Source organism: Vicugna pacos, chromosome 11 (assembly GCF_048564905.1).
Source record: "Vicugna pacos chromosome 11, VicPac4, whole genome shotgun sequence".
In the NCBI taxonomy this organism is placed as follows: Eukaryota; Metazoa; Chordata; class Mammalia; order Artiodactyla; family Camelidae; genus Vicugna; species Vicugna pacos.
Genome location: NC_132997.1, coordinates 59,549,314 through 59,562,421, shown reverse-complemented (window position 1 = coordinate 59,562,421; position 13,108 = coordinate 59,549,314). Strand labels below are relative to the sequence as shown.

At 39.8% G+C, this 13,108-nt stretch overlaps 1 protein-coding gene and 1 long non-coding RNA gene across 14 annotated transcripts in view; one reads left to right on the top strand and one right to left on the bottom strand.

Annotated features, from left to right (window-relative positions):
- LOC116282443 (uncharacterized) overlaps nucleotides 1-13,108 on the top strand; it is a 107,187-nt gene that overhangs the window by 53,399 nt on the left and 40,680 nt on the right. The gene's annotated exons all lie outside the window — the stretch shown is intronic.
- The window catches only part of ANK3 (ankyrin 3), a 591,977-nt gene continuing 581,809 nt past the window's right edge, over nucleotides 2,941-13,108 (bottom strand). For all 12 annotated transcript variants that reach the window (XM_072971465.1, XM_072971466.1, XM_072971472.1 and 9 more), the window contains one exon: nucleotides 2,941-4,355. The gene's annotated coding sequence lies outside the window, so the exon portion shown is untranslated. The remainder of the gene's footprint in view (nucleotides 4,356-13,108) is intronic.

Below are 13,108 nucleotides of genomic sequence, written 5' to 3'. Positions count from 1 at the left end.
AGAGTAAGATTCCCCACTTACTGGTCTTTGCCCTCTGGCGTTTGTTGATTCATTCATTCGAGTATTCAACGCATATCTTTTAAGCATTTATATGTGAGATGTCAGGCCGTATTCTAGATTCTGTGGCTATAGCAGAGAACAAAACAAAGTCCCTACCTTCAGGGAATGTGCAGTCTGGTTATGAGAACCTGGCTGTGTGCCTCACGTGCTGGAACTCTTTGGAAGTTCCATTATTCCTTCCCAGCTCTCAGAATTATGCCGTTGTCTGAGTTAGATGTCAGGAGAGAAGTGGCAGTTGAGGATGGTAGGGAAAAGCAGGCAAGGAGATGACTTATTTTTCTGGGATGTCAGCAGGATGTTCCAATGTGGTCCTAATAGTCCTTGCTTCTGGTGCACCTCTGTGGCCTAGTGGTTCTTCTCAATGTTTTTAGAATCCTCTGAGGATATTCATCTCTGCTTTGCTTTGGAATTCCTTGGGAATTGGTAAGGAGTCTCAGGATGTCCTGCTGGAACTGCAGCCCTCAGGGTGTTTATTCCTTAACTCAGGAAAGCGCCAAGGGGTAAGGAATAAAATTTCTTCACTGCAGGTTCACCTAGTTGTGTACACTGTTCATAGCTATCAGTCCTTGAGTGTAGCAGATATAATGGCAAATTTCATTTTGCTCTATGTTGAATCTGTCTGCACTTAATTCTGTTAAAAAAAAGTGAAAGCTATGGATGCTCATCAGAGTGTACTCTGGTTTATTTATTTATTTACTTTGTACTGGTACATGGTTAGGCAGATAACCTTTTGTCTCTATTATTGAAAGAACTCTTGTAAAGTTGGACTCAAATCTCAATGTTGGTAATGTTTACTTCTGGACTATTTGATCATTAATTCATGAAAGAGCAGCAGCACTCAAAAGGTGCATGTAAGATGCACCTTTTAATATGTCAGGGTCTTTTTTAACAAATCAGGAATACTAAGAGTCACCCGGAGGGGAGGTTGGCTTTTGGATCACTGGCTTCTTTAGAGCCTCACAGGATGAATTCCCATTCCTGTGATTTATATTTCTGGGCTTTTTACATATCCCTGTCATACTATCAGATGTGGCCTAATGCATATAATAATAAAGGCAGGCAAACTTTTTTTGTTTATTTGCCCTGAAGGAAAACATCAATCTTGATGGTACCCCAGGATGATACCAAAATGAACATGGTGGAACATCAGGATGCCAAGGCAGAATTTATTAATAGAAGGCTGAGTGCTTAAGTGTTCAGTAAAGTAAATCCTTCTTAGAAATGGTGAAATAACGCTGCACAGTATATTGCCATAACTTGGCAATACAATAATGATGATACATTTTAATTTAACAAACTCAGGAATTTGGTAGGAATATAAAATTGAAAAACACAGCAAAGATCAGGAATCTATCACAATTCACTTTTTACAGCAATGTAAATCAAGGAAAAGCTGAAATACATTTTTATAAGCCAGCAAGCTGAAGACTGTGTTAGAAATATATAACGTATGCCCCCATTCAATGCATGCATACATATATAAATATATACATATACACATCTGTATGCACATAAAATCTTGACTATCCTACCTTGAATACTTCTCCTTTTGAGTAAATTTATGAATTTTTACTTAAACTACAGTTTAGCCCATCGTGTGTCCATAAAATCAAATTTTTAGGTATATAAACATAACCATTTAAATACCCAGACAAGTATACTTAACATTGAGTTTCTAGTTCAGGATAAATACTTCACTGTCAGTAACTGTGAGTCAGAAATTCATAACACTTACATGGGAATTTAGGATACCTGGAGTCTGATTCTGGTTTTACAAAGAGGCTTTTGGGCAAGTTTTAAAAAAAACCTTTCGGGGTCTCGGTTTGTTCATCATAAGATAATTTGGGTGCAGGGGTAAAGGCAGGGGTAAGGGGATATCATGCAAATACAGTCTAGCCCCACTTTTTATGCAAAGTAGATTCCTTGTACCTGTGTTCTGCATTGATATGGGAAAAACTCATCCCATTTGGCAATAATCTTAAATGACAAGCAATATATGACATTGCTGAATGGCTCTAAGCACCCATTTAATATTTATACAGGAACTACTACTATCAAAGACAGAACCTATCTCATAAAGTAGTTGTGAGGACTAAGTGAGTTAATAAATGCAACGTACTTAGAATGGAGTCTGGCATATCGTGAGTATTCCAGTTTCAGTGATGATGATGAGAGTTGTTAGTGCCCACTGCTGTATGCCAGAATAAAGATGAAAACAACCATGGTCTTTGCCCCTGTTGAACTTATTGTGTGGTGTCCGGTTATAGACGCCAGTGCCGACCAGGCCATTCAGGGCACTCACAAATGTAAGATGTGGCGCTGGGACTGTGGTGCCTGGAGACCACATCCCTGGTTGCAAAGGGCAGGGGCTACACGGCCCGGCAGGTTGTTGCTTTCTGGGAATGAGGCTTGTGGTTGCTAAATCCTGCTTTTCAAGAGAAGTTGGAAATTTGGGTTATTATGTGAAATCTCCCAATTTATAAGCAGTGACAGTGAACGTCAAAAAAAAAAAAAAAAGCAGCTTTCTGGGCTAAAAGCATCTGCAACCTGGATGGTTCCTAGAGATGCTATTTTATAACTTCTGGATGTGCCAGCTGTTAAAGCCTCAGTTCTCCACTTTTTGGGGGGCAGCTCAAACCAGATGTGGGCAAAGATCACTTGTCAGTTAGTCTTTACCTTTTGGTTTCTCCATGAAATGCACAGAATTTGTTAAGCTGGGAGTTGGCAGGGCAGAACTGAAATATTAGGGGTATCTCTTTAGTGACCACAGAGGCAGAGACACGAAAAGGACTGGTGAGGAGGACTGCTGCGGCCGGAGGACAGGAAGTTAGACAATGACCTTTGGCAGAGAACACAAGGACACTGTAGCGCACAGACAGGTGAGGAGTTTAACACAATTTATTTTATGCTTAAATAATCGACTAGGTCATCCAGTGTATGGTTTTTCATACATATGTCATTAGAGCTAGGTGTCAATGAATGCTGATTTTATATGAATATAATCAACAAATTAAAGAATTTCACCAAAACCCAAATAAAAATGCCCTTTAAAACACAGCAGCCTTAATAACCTAATATGACACTGCTAGAATGGTTACAAATGATTGGCTTACTGAAAGGTGTCTACATCTTATAGCCAGTACACGATACAGTAATAATTTTACAGCGTGCTGCCATTCTACTAGCTAAGAATTTCTGTTCAGTCCATATAAAGTACCCCTGATGGGGGCCTCTTATGAGCACCATCCACCTCTAAAGCGGCAAGCATTACCCCCTTTTAAGCGCTAACAGCACCCCCCTCCCCCAAAAGCAACTACTGTATTGGTTTTTTTTTTTCATTTTTAGGTCATTTCATTGAAAAATTGGCAGTAGCAACAAATATTAGATGAAGGGCTTTGTGTTTACAGATAAAATCTTCTGTGTTGCAGTATACTGTACTGTTTGCAAAATTGGAAAAGATTTAATCAAAATAAGGTGATACACATGCATCAAAATATTAGTATTCTGAAGAAAAATTTTTTTCACAGAACTACAGAATTCCTCATTTTGGGAATTATTTAAATTTGCAGCAGATTTTAAAGATTTTTTTTTAAATCAAGCTAGCAGTTTTGCATATACAAACATTATAATTGCTAATATACAAGAATCAGTGAAGATCCCCCCACCCATAACCCCGCCTTCTGCTTCTAGGGTGAAGTCACTTGAGACCCCTATAATGTTAAATGCATCTGCAATATTCTGTTTGTGTTCTAAGAGGCAGTGCCTTATCAACATTTATTCTATTTTTCTGTTAGAATTTATACAGTATTATTATTTACAGCAAAACTATAGATGTTTTAAAAAAGAAACAAATAGTGTTTATACCCTGACAGTTTGGGTCCAAGAAAAATAAGGCGAGCTGTTGTGGATTTAGTAATTTTAGTGTTTCTTCGTGGTTTGATCATTCCATCTCCTTCTGTCCCTTCTGGCTGCAGGAATTTCTTCCTTTTGTAAATGACACCAAATTACTTGAGATAAACTGTTAACAGCATGGCTTCTTGTATATACACTGCATTGCTAATTGCACACGTGCCAATCCTGGGAATGAAAGTGAATTTCCATGCTCTGTAAATTGGCTCATGCTAAATTAAAATGTGGGTGGTTTTCTTTTTCTTTTTTTTTCTTTTTGCATAAAAAAAAATCATGCCATTAATGTGTGGAAGCAGCAAACGCACACACCCTTCTCCATGAATTTTTACTTCCTGCTGATTTATCTTCCATAAATTTCTCAATACTGGCAGTAAAAACACATGATTCTGTGGAAAGAGAAACAACAGGTAGTGAGTTTAACTTTATTTTTTTCCTCTTCTTTTTCTTTTAAAGAGAATTTGCCTCAGTCTTCCTTGCCATTCAGCAGAATGGGGTCCCTCTCCTTCCTAATGGGGTGGTTTAACATGCTTTTGCCTGAGGCCATTTGCTAGATATCTCTGAGAAAAGGCCCTGAGGTATACTGGAAAGCTCTGTGAAGGCAATGACCTTCTCTAGGTGACCCTCTGCCCTCCACAGAACACTGCTGACTGTATTTGTGGTTTCAGAGATTGAGTCTGAAAGATCTTCTAGTTCTGTCTCTGATGCTCAGGTTACTCAGTCAGTAGGAGGACTGTAAATGGCCTCTGGGCCTCAGTCTTATCTGTACAATGAGGAGGCTGACGGAGGTGCTCTCTGGGTGTATCTGAGCAGGCAGGACCCTGTGGGCCTTCCTGAAAAAGGCTCTTACCCCATATTCTCTGTTGTAGCTCCTCTCTGAAGTACCTAGATAGTAGTATCTTATGCACATTTCCTGAGTTTTTTAGACCCTAAAACCACCAGACAGTGGAAGAAATTAACTACCTGATGATCATGAGCATGTGGGCCCCAGACCTCCTGATGCCTAGGGATTGATCACCATCAGCCAGTTGGAAAATTGTGCACAAACTGATCACATACCTTGGGACACCCCTCCCTTACCTGGCCTTTAAAAATGCTTTGCTGAAGCCCTTCAGGGAGTTTGGGGTTTTGGGAGCATGAGCCACCCATTCTCCCTGCTCAGCCTTGCAGTAAACCTTTCTTTGCTCCAAACTCTAATCTTTCGGTTGTTGGGACTCACTGTGCATCGGGCACATGAACTTGCATTCAGTAACGTGAGATGTCCATCAAAATGTCTGGGCTTTTTTTTTCAGGGGCACACAGGGCCAGGGATATGGAGTCAGGATAGAGCAACTCGGTCATGCCTGGATATTTTATAATAAGTATCTTAACCCCCAAAACACAACCAATCTTTCAAAAAGGGAGAATGGTGTCATTACTTCATTACTATGAAATTGCTTTTCCACATGCAAATTAAAATGAAGGACTCTCTTCTACCATTGCAAAGAATACTTTTCCTTCTCCTGCCTCATATCTGTCATGACAAGATAAATGAATTTTGAGCTTTTTTATGGCAGTTCCACTAAGAATGTCTTGTCTTACTGGATAATACCTGCATAAAGTACCAATGTTTTATAGCCAGTCTTAATATGTCAAAATAAATTAACATTCTTGGGCAGAGGTTTTCATACTCTTGTGCAGTTCTGTTCTTGGTAGGGACTCCTCCTCCATAAAACAAAGTTCTTCCTACATTTATTCCTTCTTCCTGTTTGAATGCCTGCCTGAGAATAAGACAGCCTCTATAGAAAACCTGAGTAAGGCAAGATTAATTTTGGGAACAACTCTGTTCTCTAATATACATGGTGGAGATGTTCACTCATATCTTCTCAAAACCAATAGCCACAGACTTATTTTTTCAGGTGTAGGAGACCCTTTAGAATTCTGCTTCTGTTGGGGCCTGAAAGTGTTCCCTTACCCGAGACAAGTTTCTTTCCCTTTAGATAGATCACCCAGGATACCTTGGCTTCTGTAAACATGTTAGCACAGAACTACCTCTCTGCCCCACTATAGTTCTGCCTCCCTTTTTTTTGTATTGAAAGTGCTACTGACCTCCACACCCCAGGTCACTAACGCTTGAAGCCAAGAATATCAAAGCATCGATTCCTTCTGGGGTGGTTTCAGCACCTGCCCCATGACTCCCATGACTCTGCAGAGGTTCCAGAGAAGGAAAGTGACTCATTTGGGCAGGCCATGTCCCAGAAAGTGTGCAAATCGGAGTAAGAAGATCAGGATTTTCTCACCTCTGCTCTTAGCATCTACTGCTAATCTTCTAGGCACCAGGCTTCTTAGATGGTCTGATGATAATGTTACCCTGGTGATCTCACTTTGTTTTCTTAGGGAGAATTCTCAGCAATTTTCTCTAGTTGAACCCCACCCCCTCAACTTTCTACAACTTAATTAATATATAATTTATATACCATATAATTTATCATTTGTAAAGATACAGTTTGATAATTTTTAGTAAATGTATATAGATATACAGTCATCACCACAACCCAGCTGAACTTATTTTGTTTTGCTTCATCTTCCAAAAACCAATCCAACTTCCCAGTTAATCCTGCAATAAACAAGGTCTTTCTCTTATCATCTCAATGCAAGTGAACATTATCTTTCCAGAAAGAGTAGATATGTTTCTATAATTAAAAAATATACTACTAATTGTGCCCATTGATACTGGGGTATGATTTGGGTGATAGTTTCATTTTTACTTACTTATTTTTGGCGGGGGCGTGGTAACTAGGTTTGTTTATTTTAAGGGAGGTACTGGGGATTGAACCCAGGACCTCGTGCATGCTAAGTGTGCACTCTCCCACTGAGCTATACTCTCCCCCTGGGGTGATTGTTTTAAATAAATCTCTCTTGTTCTCAGTCACACAATCAGAGTGTGTAGGCCCCAACCACATAGGGTATAGGAAGGTCATTCATAGAACTATACCAAAAAGACTATACCAAGTACAGTATTGCCCAGAGAGCATGAGAGCCTTGGTTGAGTGACTGTGCCTGTTATAAACTGTGTTGAGATCTCCATCTGAGGGAAAGGTGTGCAGGCAGGATCCATCAGGATGACATTTCAGAAATAGAATTTGACTCATCTTCTCTTTCTGGGTATAGAGAATGGATCTGAGAAACATTTGCATTTAGGAATCTGTTTTGAGGTTTTCATGCCTTTCAAATCCAAAGGTAGTGGAAAACAATTTAGAAAACCAACAGTCATTTCATGATATATTTTTAAAAATTTTAAGAAACATTTAAAATATGGAAAAACAGCTATTCATTGGATTTTCATGGCAGTTTATATTTCACAGATGAATGTTGTACTTTCCATATCACATTTTCAGGACAGGAGTATACTTGAATTAAAACCAACCTTCCTTTATAGGTCCACATACTCCTGGATTTTAGCCCCTAGTGTCCAGCTAAAAAAAAAAAAAACAAAAACAAAAACAAAAAAACCAAACCCAAACAAAACAAAACAAAGAAGAAAAACCTCACATCTTTAGCTCTCTGCAGTTCAGCCCAATGAACCTTTACATGTTTAATGCCCGCTATTCTCCACTGAAAAGCACTGCTTCACAATATCCAGTGGTTCTCAAACTTGGGTACACATTAGAATTACCTGAGGAGATTAAAAAAAAAAAAAAACTCAATGTCTCAACTACATCCCATACCAGTTTATTTAGAATTTCTAGAGGTGGAGTCCAGTATCAAAAGACTTTAGGAAAAACTCACTAGATGATTCCAATGTTCAACCAAGCTTAAGAGCCAACGATATGTCCTGGAGCAGCACTTCCCAAAGCTTAGTATGCATAGATGTCACCTAGGAGTCTTCAAATACGGGTTCTGATTCAGTAGGTCAGCATAAGCCCAGAGAGTCTGCATTTGTAACAAGACTGCCAGGTGGTGCTGACACTGCTGATCCACGCTGGAAAGATCTAGAGGACCTAGACTACGTGCTAGTCATCAACCCACTGGTTTCCAGTTTCCTTATTTTTTTTGCTCATGATTTTGTATCCACCTCTAATCCCCTTTGGTAATCTTCATTTAGTTCTAATTTCCCTTTACCCTTCAAGTTTGTTTCAAATGCCATCTCCTTGAAAGTGTGGGCTCTCTTCTCCCTAGGGAGATCACCTTTGCAGGTTAACTCTTATTCATCTTTATAGACAGCTCTGTTAGGCCTTAAGGAAGGATTTCTCTGATACGCCTTCCCTCTAGCCCATTTAGAAGAGAGGATTTGTTATTCTAGTTCTTATTCTCTTCCTACCCACCTCTCTTCCCTTCCCTTCTCTTTTTCTCTCTCGTTAAGGAAGTCATGCAGCTTAAGAACATTTTCTCCTATACATTAATTCTGATTACTTTTTGTAATCATAGTAACTATGGTGCAATTTAAAAATAATTCCTAGTTTATATAGATTTGTTCTTCAACTAATACCAGTAAGTGGGACTTTTTTGGAGTTCTTTTCTAGTGACTTGTGATTTAAAAAAAAAATCTGAGGTCATAGGGGCAATTAAAAAAGAAAAGTGATTACTGGGAAAATACTGATACACATTTTGGCAGTGGAAGAAGAATGTAACTAATAAAGTTGTATAGCTGTTGTTATTAAATGTTTATGATATGCCAGGCACTGTTCTAAGGTGGATTAGCTCATTTAATCCTAATAACAATGAGGTACTGTTTCTTCCAGTTTACAGATTAGGAAATAGAGCCATAGAGCTGTTACACTGATGGTACATTTAGTGCACAGGAGAGCCAGTACTGGAAGTCAAGCCACCAGACTGTAGAATCCCTGTACTTTTACCTTGAAGACAAGGCTTTTGGTTAATTAGGCATTTAAAGGCTGAGAAAAATTAAAAGTACTACATAAAAACGTTATCTACTCCAGATGAATTCTGGAAAATATCCTGGAGGTCAGGGTCCTGGAGTGAAGCACTTGAGGCCATAGTTCTGTCTGCCTGGAAGCAGAATCAGAAGGTCTAGGTTAAAATCCAGTCCTGTCATTAACTACAGCCTCAGGGGTTTTGCTACCTCTCCTTAGTAAAGGGGAGTAAGAATACCTACTTTGCAGATTTCCCAAGGGCTACTGTGAGAAACAAGTGATAGAAAATAACTGGAAGAATTCTGACGTGTAAGCCAGCATCACAGGCAGAGGATCCCAGTGGCTGCTGTTCCCACTCCTCCCGGCGCTGCATCCTAGCACACCTGGCTGCCACTGCTCAGTCCACTGGCCTCTCGAATCAGGCTCTTCCAGGTGCTATTCTTGGCTCTCTTCTCACCTCTCTTAGTACTACTGATAACAGCTGCAGGTACTGAGCGCCTGCTGTGGGCTTGCCAGCCACTATGTTAAGTGACTTACATGTGTTAACCCATTTAAGCCGAACAGCAACTCTATGAGATATGTTACTCTTATCCTAATAGAGGCAAGGAAGTTCAGGCACAGAAGTTAAATCACTTGGCCAAGCTCGCTTACACAGCTAGTAAACGCCCCAGTGATTCCACTCACTCAGGCCACTTCAGTCCCAGACATGACCACACTAAGACCTCTAGCTCAGATTTCTCTTCCTCATCATCAACAAACATGGAAGGGCACTGCAGATCAGCCTCCTTCATCAGCAGGGCACCTTCAGTGCCTGATTAGGTTCTTGTCATCTTAGAGCCTACATTTTTATTAGTGATTATACAGAAGCTTACAACTGTGATGTCATCTTTAATTAAACCTCACTCCTTCCATAGACTTAATCTGGTTGTGATACTTCTAAAACATTCCTCAAATCTGCCTTCTCCTTTCCATTCTCTCTGCCTCAGTTCAGGCCCTCATCCTTGCCTCAGAACTGAGGTCCTTGTGTTCACTCTCTCCTCGCCACTAACTCCCTCTGCTACCACTAGGATTACCTAAATCCCACCTGATTGTATTATTCTCCTACCACAACACTTCCAGGGTACCTACGTCTCCAGGGTTGAGGCCAAATTCTTGAGCTTAGCACCTATGATCACACTGCATGGCCTCAAATCCTCCTCCTTCTTAAAAAACCAGTTCAAGTACGCACTTTCAAGAAGGTTTGCAAGATCTATTGTGTTGGAGTTTATTACATCTTCCAGTGGATTCTCCTAACATTTTGTTTATATTGTTTATTATAGTGATATATTTGATTTGTGTTACTTATGATCTAGCCCTCTTGGCCTCGACTGTAAAGTTACATGCTCTCAAATGGATGGCATAATGCTTTGGAAAATGTCTTTTTTTTCTTTTCTTTTTTATACAATTTTTAAAGGTTGCTTTCCATTTAGTTATTACAAAACAGTGGCTATTTTCCCCATTTTGTACAGTACATCCTTGAGCCTATCTGACACCCAGTAGTTTGTGCTTCCCGCTCCCCCACCACTATATTGTCCCTCACCCCTTCCCCACTGATAACTACTAAGTTTGTTCTCTATATCTGTGAGTTTCCTTCTTTTTTTTAATATTCACTAATTGTATTTTTTTGATTCCACATGTAAGTAATATCACACAGTATTTGTCTTTCTCTGTCTGACTTAATTCACTTAGCATAATGACCTCCAAGTCCACTTAGGAAAATGTCTGGAACATTGGACTCCCCGTACCACCTACACAGGGGTGTCACAAACTAGAAGTAAGGGGGCTCTAACTGTGCTTGGTCACCTATTTACAAAGGCTTATCAGCTAATCTATATTATGGGAATTTTTTTCATCCACTGATATTAAACAGCATGGATTAAAATATTTTGAGGTAAAACCAAACAAATACACTAGAGGGCTGAGGATGAATATGTAGGAAGTTTTAGATTAGAGAATAGCTGGGGGATCTCCAGGAAGGAAGAGGTCAGAGCTCTGTGCCTCCTCAAAATGCTGTTCCCTGGGGGCTCAATCCTGAGCCTCTTTGCTCATTTTCTCTTGCTCCCTAGGTAATCAAGTCTGTTCTGTGGTGTTCCCTTTCTCTGGTATGCACCCCTTTAGTGATCACTCTTACATTTTTTATATGCCGGGCCTCATCCTTTCCTCAGAGCTCCAGACTTGTCTATCAACAAGAGCTTGACTGATACTTTTCTTAAAACCCATTCTGTTCCTTTCCCCACCACCCACTTGCTCAGGCCTGAAGCCTGATCATCATTATTGACTCAGACCTTCTCCTCCAAGCGAATCCATCCAATACTGTTGGCTTTCCTAAAACTACTGCCCAGGTCCTAGCCCAGCCACCACTGTGGCTTAGTTGGGCTACATACAGCAGTAACCTCCCAGCTCGTCACCTTCAGTTTACTTTTGTTATCCTTCTGTACCTAGCTGGTGTGCTTCAAAAAAAAAAAAAAAAAAAAGTCGGGCTCTTGTTTAAAATCCTTCAAAGGCTTCAAATTCTTTTACAATGAAATCCAAACTTTATTCTGGCCCATGAGGATGCATTTCTCACTTCACCATGTGCCTGCCTTACCCGCCACCAGCTCATCAGGCTCAGGCTCTGGTGTGCTGATCTTTCATTTCCCCAAATGTGTTAGGCCTTTTCCCACCTCAAGGCCCTTTGCACATGTTGTACCCTTCCTTTGCTTGGAGTCCTCTTCTTTTCCCCATTCTTTTCATGGTTGGTGCCACCTGTGAGATCTTAGCATAATGTCATGACTTTAGAGAGACTGTCCCCAGCCCACAAGTCTAAATATGCTCCCACATTATTCTTTCATTGGATCTTGGACTTTGTATTTTAAGCTCTTAAACAACGTATGTCCCATCTCCTTCCCCATTGGACGCCGATTGATCAAAAAGGGCAGGGACCGTGGAGGTTTTACTTGCCATTGTCTATCTAGGCTTTTCACTCTAAACCAGGTAGGCGGTTGAATACTTTGTGAAGGAGTGAATGAGATGAGTCAACTCTTTGGCCTTGAGTAAAGGGTTGCCTCTGGCAAGCATGGGTGCTGTCGCCGCTCCTGGCTTCCATGTGGTTGTGAGATCTGAGCATTTCCCTGAAAGAGGTTTAAAATGCAGCTGTTCTGCAGTCTTTCACAGCATGTAACTGGGGACCTTCCCTTGCCATAACCTCACTAATCAGCTCTCTAGTGGTATTTCTGAAGTAAACATTTGGAGATTATGGCTACCTTAAAAGGGAAGTTTTGCTTTGTTTAAAAAATAAAAACTGTATTTTCACTGTGTTGTATGAAGCAACTTATGACAGAGTGTGTTTGTACATGTATTTGATTCAGATTTGCTTTTAGGTTTCTAATCATCAAATACTATGTAAACATTAATAGGAGTAATAGTTAAGAGCTAGGCTCTGGATAAGTTCAAATTTTTTATTCTTATGCTCATCAGTTACAAGACCTTGGGTAAGTCGTTTAACTCTTCTAAACTTTAGTCCCTCGTTTATTAAAAAAAAAGGGGGGAATAGTAGTACTTAACTTACAACATTGTTTTGGGAACTATATGAGGTAATGTATGTAATGATCTTACCTGATGCCTGGCATATAGTGATCTTGGATAGACTATGACTATTATTATTACTCATAAATTATTTTAGAAAGACAGCTCAGTGGAATAGGGCACCAGGTGAAGTGTCGATAATCTTGAGTTCAAGTCCTAGCTCTACCAATCATAGCTGTGTGAGGGAAAAATGCCATCTGACCTCTCTGAAGGAACTTCAGTATCCTCATCTGTAAAAGGTGGCAGGCAAAATTGGTCTGATCTTCCTTGAGGCTTATTTCAAGGATTAAATAAGACAAAAATGTAAAAGCACTTTATAGACTAAAAATCACTATATGTCATATACAAACATTTATACTTATTTTAAGCCATTGGCTTTTCCTTCACATTAAAAATAAGATAGCTGTGACTCAGTATTAAAGAAAAGCAGGTGTAGGGTTCAGATAGCTTAAAATTCAACTGGTTATAAAATGGGGAATAAAACTTTTGATGTCATCTGAGACTCAGTGAAATTTGGCTGCATTCCACATGCTTAGTTTGTTGTTTGAAAAAAAAGACAGCCAACAGGGCTGTAAAAAACTCTCCAATATATTTGCAAATTGATTTTTCCAGAGCACACATTCCATGTCCTGGAATCCCAGGCAGTATTCTTGGACTCATTTCCTAAGTTCACTTACGGAAGGTAA